A 10194-nucleotide genomic window follows, 5' to 3' on the forward strand; every position below is an offset into this window, starting at 1 on the left:
GGAGTTGGAGAAAATATACACATCATCTCAATTGCCCACCTCGTTGCTTATAAATTTTCCCTAATTGTCAGGACAAGGTCAGAAATAATTTAGTACAATGAAAGAAAGTCTAATTTAGTTACAATTCAGGTTCTTGACGGCACATTTCTACACATTGCTTTAATCCACTTTCATAAAAATTAGTTTCATAAAAATTAGCTTTGCAGCACTCTAGGTTTCCTGTTTGCACATTTGCATTTTGTAGAGATCTACACAATGTAATAAGTCACTAGCTAAAACAGATTTTCATACACAACATACTTAGCAAATAATGACATTTTAAATTACCTTACTTTCTAAAGACATAAAATTATTTCCAAGCAGCATTTAAAAACAATTCATTTCTAATGCTATAAACCTGAAATAGAGAAAAATCTGAGTAACAAATCTTTGCAAAATACTCACTCTGTACTCAACAAACCAAAATAAACCAACGCCTTCTCCTCATTGGAATTCAAGGCACATCACTCTATCTGCTGCTGCAGCATCAACAATCCACAACAGAAAATAACTTGCGTAAGCATGGCATACCGAGGAACACTTAAAAGCCACACTAAGCTTAGTCACATGAGAAATGTAATAAAACATTGCACAGCTCATTTAATGTTTGGAAGGCATGATGTCCAGGTTAATATCTGAAGTGGGGGAAGGCAGAGCAAGCCATGGGGAGGGCTCCTGAACTCTGCCACAAACAAAACTAGGAAGGTCCATTGTGCCTTCTGATAAGAGCATTTATTTTACCTCAATTAAATTTCAGGCGTTCTCTTGAGAGGAAGAAGGGAAATTGTTCTTCCCTCCCACCCACTTAGACACATTCATATTTATGCTTTACATATACATGCAAAGCACACACCTCGGTCTCAGGAGTCCTGGGAAATGTTTAAATGGTTTTACTCATTCTTAGAAGTGGTGTGCTTGTGGCAGCTAATAAATAGATCTTATAAATGCTACAGATTCCAGAGATGTTTAAAATACTCTTGCTGCTTTTAAATGCAGGGATAGTTTTAAAATACCATTCTTTGTTAGATGTGCTACTCATTCTAACACTTTTCCTATTTTTTATGTACCAAAGAAGTGTTAATCCTTAACGAGCTTTAAAATTTGCCCTTGCTGCTATTTTTAGATCCCCACAAGCTCTAACCTAAGTAACACAGAAACAAATATTTGGCAAAAATATTAGTTATAATAAACTGGTCTGAAAAATAACTAAAGCAAGTATTTTGTCACTATCTATTCTCCTTGTTTTCCCAGCTCACCTCAAAACAACAGTTATTTTGTTGACAGAAAAGTTCATTAAGGTCTCGGACAGTAGTTTGTCTTGGGGAGCTGACAACTTTTGTTTGGGAAAAGGCAGTAGTTTAAAAGATATATCTTATCTCTCTGTCAGACAATTTTGCTCAAAATCAGAACTTCTTTTCATTTTCTTCCCTATAAAGACTTTTTTTTTTCCCCCAAGTAATTTATTCATTATTAGTTTAAACAAAGTTGAAACTGTGAAATTGCAAATGGATTTTGGAAAATCAGCCGAAGGCCAACAGTCCTTCTTGCTTTTGCTTTTAGAAAACCCTGACTCTCTGCAAGTCCATAACCAAACTCTCATTGATTTCCATAGGACCAAGATTTTATTCAGTGTCCAGAAGGCATGAAACCTCCTGGGCAATTAAGCGATACACAACAAAGTTGTGTGTATGAAAGCACACATTTATGCTTAGCTCTACATAAATAGCAGGTAAAATACTGATGCAAAAGAAATTCCATGAAGTTCCATGACAAATTTCAGTATTATACCAATAGGATCGCTCTAAGATATTGCTGCTTCAAAATACTTCTAATAAATTCAAATTTTGCAAATGTTCTTAAGCTCCATTGAATCTCCACAGCACCAGAATTTTTAGAGACCACCGGACTACTAGTTTGTTAATAAAAATATAGTGCTACAAGAGTTAAACTAGAACTTACAGAATTGCAGCTCAAGAATTTTATTCATGATTGCCAAATAGCATTCAGTCTTCAGGGATACTAAGCAAATTCATTTTAACGTAACCATACCTGAGTTACCTAGGAAATGCCTGCTTTTAAGCTGTAACACCTCTTTGCTTTTGTACTTATTGTTTTGAATAAGGTTCATAATGGCAAGCAATGTCTGAAAAAGGTCTTAGAAATCTACTAAGTTTATGCTACGGAGAAGTTAATTAGGCACAACTTAAAGGTCTGCCATTACACTCAGAAATGGAGTTTAAGCATGTTTGATGATTCAAATATACACGGTTCAGTGGTCAACATTACAACTGTTTAAAACGCAGTGACTAATCTGTAACTTATCAATATATTACAAACCAATGTTGACAATGCCAGGGTCTTTGTTGATAATTTTTCCTTTATATAACACCAGCTGGAAGATGTTTCCCTATTATTGATTATGCCACTTATCAGCTATTCACAACATATTTCTTTGTACTTGGTACAAAATCTAAACAGTGTGGACTTGGTTCATTAACCTTTTGATATTGGGCAAAAGGAGGAGTAAGGCAGGGAGAGAAGAAGCATTAAAAGTTATTTCATTGCTATTTGGATTTTCATTTTGTTTAAGACAGCTGGAGGGGAAAAGGGCACAAACTTTACAGGAATGAAATAGCACTTAGAATCTGGTCTGAAATCTTCAGAAGCAATAGGAAGGCCTTCTACTGATTTAATTTTCACTGGTCCAAGTACTGACTAAAAGTAAGTTTCAAAAGCCTAAAAATAAACAACCCGCTATCTTATAGTGGCTTCTCTGAGGATGGATTGCAAGCGGAGCTCTACAAGGAGCTGGAAGGAAAATCTTAAACTGTAGAAACAGGGACAGAATGTGGCTTAAAGTCTGAAAGTCAGAACAGAACTTCTGCAGAAAACCTCAGTACAAGTTTCCAGAAAATATGAGCTAAGTAACAGTTTAGAATATTTTTAAAAGCTTTATAAAAAATTCATATATTTAGTCCACAGTATATTTTTAATATAATTTATCAAGTGCAGATTCAGACTGAAATTTAGTTTAAAGTATACTTGCCAGATGAAATATTTGCATGAATGTCTGAATCTGGTAGGGCTCTACTTAAAAATACATACACACCAGAAAGTAAACTGATAAGAAAAGGAAGCTAAGGGGGCAGAACCAAGCATAACATTAACACTTTGGAATTCAAGATCTTCACCTAGAAGGCAGCTCATAATGATCTGGTCCTGTCCAATCTGTTTGTCATTCCTCATCTTCTGCTTAGCCACCCCTGTCACAAATAACTTGGGCTCTTCATCCCAGTGCTTAGACCCGTGTTATTCCTCAAATTTCTAGTGTTTTTGCAAGAGGAGAAAACCAGTGGCTTATAATAAATATTTTTGTATGTGGAGAATCTGTATTGTAGAAAAGTCATAGTTTTTGGAAAAAGGAAAATTAACACATGCCTGACTCTTGTAATGTTTCATCTGAAGCCTGAAGTATTTCTATGTGCCCGTGCCATTGCAGGATGCGCAGGAGTTGTAGTTCAGCTGTTTTGTGTCCCTACATCTTGTTTATGTGAAATAGACCATGTATATCAGTCAATAATGCTCAAGAAACAGGCTCTCAAAATAAACTGAGGCAGCCTCACAGGAGGAAGAGGGTTTCCCAAAGGCTTTGTATGTGGTATTACTCCAGCATGGATGCTGACTCCTGCTGGGGAATCACAGTGCTGAACTGGTTTGGATATTACACAATCCGATGGCAACAACCCTGTGCCCTGTGGAGGCACGGGCCCCTACTTATGCTGTTTTATGTGTCATTACCACAGCTGCCTCATGACTGGCTTGAAACAGAAAGTGTGGGTCCGTCTGTCCCCGTTTCACACACACTCTTTGAAGCACTTCTGGTTTATGCCAAGCTCTCTGCCCTTCCCCTCTGTTACTAGCTGCTAGGGTAATACAAGCAGCAATAGTTCTCAAAGTTTAGCTGAAATATTTCCTTCTCTAGCTTTTATTAAAAAAATCTAGACTTCTTAACCATTTTTTTTTCCCTGGCAACTCTGTCAGCCTAAGTGAAATACAAAGCCAGAACAATCCTGGCTTATAACTAGAAAACACTCTAGAATTAGGGTCTGTAACAGTGGTCATTTGACTTGTCAGAATTAAGCCTGATATTTAGGTCTCTCTATACTAATAATACAGTCCTTATTCTGGCAAACTGCTGATACTTTCACCTCTGTCTCCCCAGAGATATTGTATGAATAGATACAGGTCTCTCAGTTACCATGCCAAGTTACTAGTCACTGTGAGAAAGACAGGGATATACTCTCATTGTCTCTTTTCTTTTATTCTTTCATTTCAAGACGGGTTTTCAGAACCAGCAGGACCTGCTCCCTTGGACAGACTGCAGTGCAATCCAATACATGAGCATAAAAAATATGGGAAGCTACTCCAAAACCAAATCATTTTCTAGACCATCAATAGCTAATGTCATTGTTACTCAACCCTAGTCTGCCTGTCTCCTGCCCTCTCCACTACAAACTTTTTCATTGTTTCCTCCTTTTTGACTGTGGTACAAGGTACACACATACTTTAAGATGAGACTTAATGGCACGTAAATGAATTTACTGCATTAAGCACTTATTGTTTTGTTCTCTATTCAATAATACCTGGCCTCCTAGTCAGAGGTTACTCACAATTTAAGAAACCATAAGTACTTCTATTAATAAAACTCCCCCAGCACATATACTAGCCATGATCTTTACTAGCCATGATCTTTAAACTTATTCTGATCAAGTTTTCATTGACTGCAGTGAAAGTAAACTACATCAAGTGATACATCATGAGAACCACAGAGATTGCACTTACTCAGCAAATAAGGATTCATTTTATTTAAATTAGCCTAACACATTAGTTTACATTTTATGTTGTACCCAAACCCATTTATTTTTGTTTTCTTGTGCTACTATGAAATTATATCACAGATTTTACACATGTTCTTTGAAATATGCCTGTTTACATTTTTCAAGCAACTTAATTCTAATTACTTACAAACCAATAACAAATATTTTCCTGGTACTGCAATATGCCATATGCATTTAGATGTATTGATTTGTAAATATAGCATGAATATTTAAAACACAGAAAAACATTTGTGTATTTCTACCCATAAAGGATGAATGGTCTATCTACCATGCTGTCATCATGCAGTGCCCTAAAAAAATCATGGCCAGACTACTTCTCATGCTTAGCTCAAGTCCCCTCCTGAAAATATGGTTTTAGCTTTGTTTCCTGCTATTTCCTACAGTTTCATCTAGATGTTATAGGGAAAGAAGCAGGAAACACAATTATATTTGAATTTTAATGTGACCTCCAAGACAGTAACATGCCTAGAGAAGTAAATGTGTATTCCTTATTTGTCTGCTTGCTTTCTCCTTGTTCTCTCCTTCTATGGGCTCTTTTTCTTGTCAAGAGATAATAAAGCCTTTTCTTAAAAAAAAAAAAAATAATAATTAAAAAATATATATATAGTGCTGAAAGACAGTAATGATTTTCATCACTTCTGTAATCCAGTCTGGAATCAAAGGAGCCTAGAGTGTGAGAAACAAAATATTTGCCTTAAAGGAGTAAAACCAACCACAATAGCTGTTGTAAGTGCTCTCTGTGGTGTCTTCCTATTCTGAAATGTCCTTTGCATCCTTTCTGGCAATCTCACCACTGATGACATAAAGCTTCTCTTGGCACAGTTTGTCCCTTCCAAAATTGGAAAGCAATTCCACTCTACAATGACACGGGGACAATGTTTGGCAACCCATCTTTCTGCTCAAAGCGATATCCATTCTCGTGCCCTTCACCCTCTTGCCTCAGTTTGCCCTGGCCATTCATGGAGGTTCCCTGGCAGCTGTAGGAATGGAAGTGTCAAATTCTGGAATGAAGTTTTCCAAGAGTGGAAAATCGGTGTTAATGTTGACCTATGGATTTGGCTAATTAAAGCAATATATATTAGATATTAATATCACTGGCAGTGCCTAGTTAGCTCTCTGGGCACTAATTAGATGTTTAGAATTCCACTATATGCCACCAGTGGAAAACATTCTTAGCTAGTTTGCAAAGCTTAATTAAAGAAATGAGAAATACTATCAGCATCTTAAGCTGCAGTCTTTTCCTGTTTTATTCAAATGGAAAAACTGTATGTTCTGTGGTTCACAATAGGCTTACTCTAGCTTAACTCGTAAAAGCTAAAACTGCCCTTTTCTATCTGAAAAAGCCAATCAAAAGATTACAATGAACTAATATTCCCACTGCACTTTCCCTTGAACTCTGCTAAGTGCTTACTGTTGCAGAACATAAAATGGAAACGGAGCTGCGATCTCATGGGATTAGTTAAACCTGAGAATATTTTTTGACTAGAAGGTACTGGCACATTCAAATATTTCTCTTAATTAAAAACCAACCAACGCCACCAAAATTTAAACAGACAAAGGAAACAAAAACAAACAAAACACACACACACAAAAACCCCAACCACCAAACTTGTTTCTCTTATATTGGTCTAGTATATTGGACTGGTTTTTTGTTTGTTTGTTTTTCTTTTTTGAGAGCGAAGAGTAACTTGTTGAGAATACAAGTATTTTTATAGTTGAGATTTCTGATGAGTAGTTTTATGCAAGGGGAAAAGAGAGAGACCCATCCATTTTAATATGCACAATAGCCCAATCACACTAGTGACAACTAATTTGAAAGTGCTCTAAGGGTAGAAAGAATCCACAGAGAGAATCTGCAATAACAAATGGAAATGGAACAGAAACACATAGTAAAATGTTGCATCCTGTCACACATGGTCTAACTCTCTGCCCAGTCGGTCGAGTTCTTAGAGTTACACTAGTGCAAGAAGAAAACAGTTGACTGTCCTCCAAGTGGTGATTACTAAGACACACACACACATACTGCATATAAAATCCAATACAGAAGGCCAAATTCAAAATTTACCAGCTATGAAACTGGGCCATTTGTTTTATGGGCTGCTACAAAATCTGTTTGGTGGTCATGCTCTGTGTAAATGTTAAGGAAGATATTAAGTGCAGTCTCCATATTCGCAGCAATGTTTCTATATTCTTTTGGCAAACATTGTACAGAGAAAGGGTCATAGCAGCAGATCTGAACTAGATATGTTGTATTGTGCTTGTGTATAACAGAAGTGAAACTTACTTTGTCTTCACATCAAGGGCCAAATGTTTTAAAAATTATAAGTTAAAACTGCATAGTGCTTGCGATGCACAACTCAAAGTGGTAACCGCTTCACTTCTTGCTGTATGCTCTGATTGGTGTTCATGTGGATTACATTTTAATATTATGCTGGAAGCTTAATTATAAAGGATTATTAGCAGATCATGAGAGTATTGCAGTGAGATGGGGTCATGCAGAGCAGAATATTAAGAGCTGTCTAATCTTTGCTCTCTTTCTCCGTATCATTTTGGAATCATCATGTAAACAGAGCCACTCACAAAGCTGTTCAAGGCAGGGTTATTTTTTTTTCCCCTGGTGTCCTCTCAGAGGGCTATTGCAGGATCTCCTGGAGCAATTTAATTGTTTTGCTGGCAGATTTTTTGGGACAGGGACCATGTGTTTCCTTCATGCTTTTGCGTATTGCTAAACATACCTCTGGAGTCAGATGGATGACATGCTTTGTATGCGGAAGTCCTGTGGCAGCAAAGGCACTTTAGAGGACAGGAGATAATATGTGTGAGGGAAGTTTAGAGTCAAGATAAATTATGTGTGTACAGAAAGTCTATCTGAAAATAGGTCATAAAAAAATTACAGTAGAGTGTAGGACTAGTAAAGGCAGTTAAGCTTTACATTGGTTGATAGGAGTGATCAGAATACAAGCAACACTATTTTTCTGTAAAGGGATGCAGTGCAGTCTTAAAATAGCACTTATGTGGGCTTTTGTCACATTAACTGTGGGAACTCTGGTGGAAATACATTTAGGTACTTGAAGACCATAAGTTCAGAGATAAGCTTGGCCGATACCGTGAACAGCTTGCCTGAGAGGTAAATTGCATGCAGAAACTAAACATGACAGCCAAAGATAAAACACTTATTATGATTAATACCAGAAGATGTAACAGGCTTTACTTACTGCAGCCCCAGGAAACCTCACTTTTACCAGATAATGTTTACAACTCCAATTGCACTCACAGGGCAACCACATGCTTTCTTGGTAGATGGTCTCTTATCTGTGAGACTTCTCACCCATGTGAATTTTAACTTCTGCATTATTCATGTGAATGTTTTAGGAGATTTACAAGTCTGTAAGATTTTACACACCTATTAAAAACTTAAACCAGCCTGACAGCAAGACAATTTTTCAAGAATCCTGCAGATGAGGAATGTGACAGTCTTCTTGTGAGAGGCTTACATTATGAAGATTGCTAAATGAACTTTAGTTCATGTAGAAGTTGGTAAGTGAGGTTCACTCCAATATGTGTATTGTCTCTTGCAAATATCTGCAAGAATAAACACACTGCATTCCTCATCTCCTGTACCTACAAGGGATAAAGTATAGTTCCACATGAAATGCAGTAACAAATTAGAAAATATCAGAATAAAATGGTTAGTCCCATTTCTGAAATTTATTTTGCTTCAGTAAACAATGAGAAGTCCTATTTGAAAGAAATTAATGCCACTTCTTTCAGCTCAGCAGAAAAACCAAATTCTTCTTTCACTTTAAATTTTGTTCCATAACAGGATAATAATCACATCTATACTAGAGGACTAAGGTTCCAATATAAACCAGTAGAACACCCTGTGAGGATTTTCTTCATTAAAAAAAGAGTAGTGATAAAATGAGAATTTTTGTATTTTTTTTTCTTTTTATACAAGATGAGTAAGATAAACAGTCAAGATATAAAACAGTATAAAGCAGTATATTAATAAAAACAACAGATAGCCAATATGGATCATTAGTGGAGAAAAGCAATTCCTATAATATTTGAAGTATTTTGAGGTACTAGACCTATTCTACAACATTAATTCTGGGTAGCAGTTACAAAAACAAGGTTTAGTTTCCTGAAGGTTATAGACTGGAGTAGAACAGTATTCTGATAATGATAAAATTAGTTAAAGAAATTAATGAGAAGACTATTGAATTTTTAATAGTGTTTTTACAGAATTATGTACCCAGAGTATACCTACACATAAGCTAGGGAGGAGATCTCACCCTCTTCTCACATATAGACAGACAAACAGAGGAGGTATAGTTGAAGTGCCAGGGGACAGATGCCCTCTTAGAAATGCTCCTGGAGCCAGGAATCTGCCCACACTCAGCCAGGAAGACGGGCTGACAGCAGTGACGAGACATCAGCAAACTCAGGGAGAGCAGCTACAGCCCTGTCTGTGTGGCAAATGGAAGCAGAAAGCAGATTGATAAGAATGATCCTGTCACTCTGGGACTGCTCTCGATCAACATAACCAGTGCTTGAAAAACCATGAGCAGCTGGATGATTGGAGGCTGGAGACGTCACCCCTCCAGGCCCCTCTGACCCTGCACTGTCTGCGGGGCATCCTGTAAGTGGGGCTTGGCTGTGACCTGGGTCAGGCAGGGCTGATGTCCCCATGTCACTCTCAGGCCCTTGAGAGTGTCCAGGGGGGGTGTTTTAGTTGATTTTAGTATAAGAAAGCTGCATGTAAACCAATGGCTCTCCTACCAGCCTCCAACAGTCTGTAACACTTTGCTTCTCTAAAAAATGCAATAAAAATGAAATTCATCTCAGCTTGACCTAAAATAAATATTTTAATTTATAGAGAAAAAAAAAGGATAACATTTCTTTGATTCAGCAATAACAAGAGAACTATTTCTCCTTATTTTCTTTTCTTTGAGACTGTCAGTGTTAACCTCTTTTTCTGAAAGCTAAAGCACCATAAACAGTTATATAGTTCTGAAACCAAAATCCAGAAGCATAGTCACACACTTCTGTCTTTACTAGTCTTTCCCAGATTGAACAGGTCAAACAACAAATGCTACCCAAATTGTCATTTCAATTCCACAGACCCATTCTCCTGTATGAACCTACAAGCTTCTCTCTCTCATTTTTATTTTCTGCCCAGTGAAGTACTCCACAAACCAAAAATTAACTCAGTTCCAATTTTGGCCTCTTATGACACTATGCCTGTAGCAGCAAT

At 37.0% G+C, this 10194-nt stretch overlaps 1 protein-coding gene across 1 annotated transcript in view; it reads right to left on the reverse strand.

Moving 5' to 3' along the window:
• FAM241A (family with sequence similarity 241 member A) overlaps positions 1-589 on the reverse strand; it is a 172982-nt gene extending 172393 nt beyond the window's left edge. Inside the window, exon 1 of the mRNA XM_065062315.1 lies at positions 445-589. The gene's annotated coding sequence lies outside the window, so the exon portion shown is untranslated. The remainder of the gene's footprint in view (positions 1-444) is intronic.
• Between the last annotated feature and the right edge of the window lie 9605 nt (positions 590-10194).

The sequence above is a fragment of the Columba livia genome, chromosome 4 (assembly GCF_036013475.1).
Source record: "Columba livia isolate bColLiv1 breed racing homer chromosome 4, bColLiv1.pat.W.v2, whole genome shotgun sequence".
Taxonomy (NCBI): Eukaryota; Metazoa; Chordata; class Aves; order Columbiformes; family Columbidae; genus Columba; species Columba livia.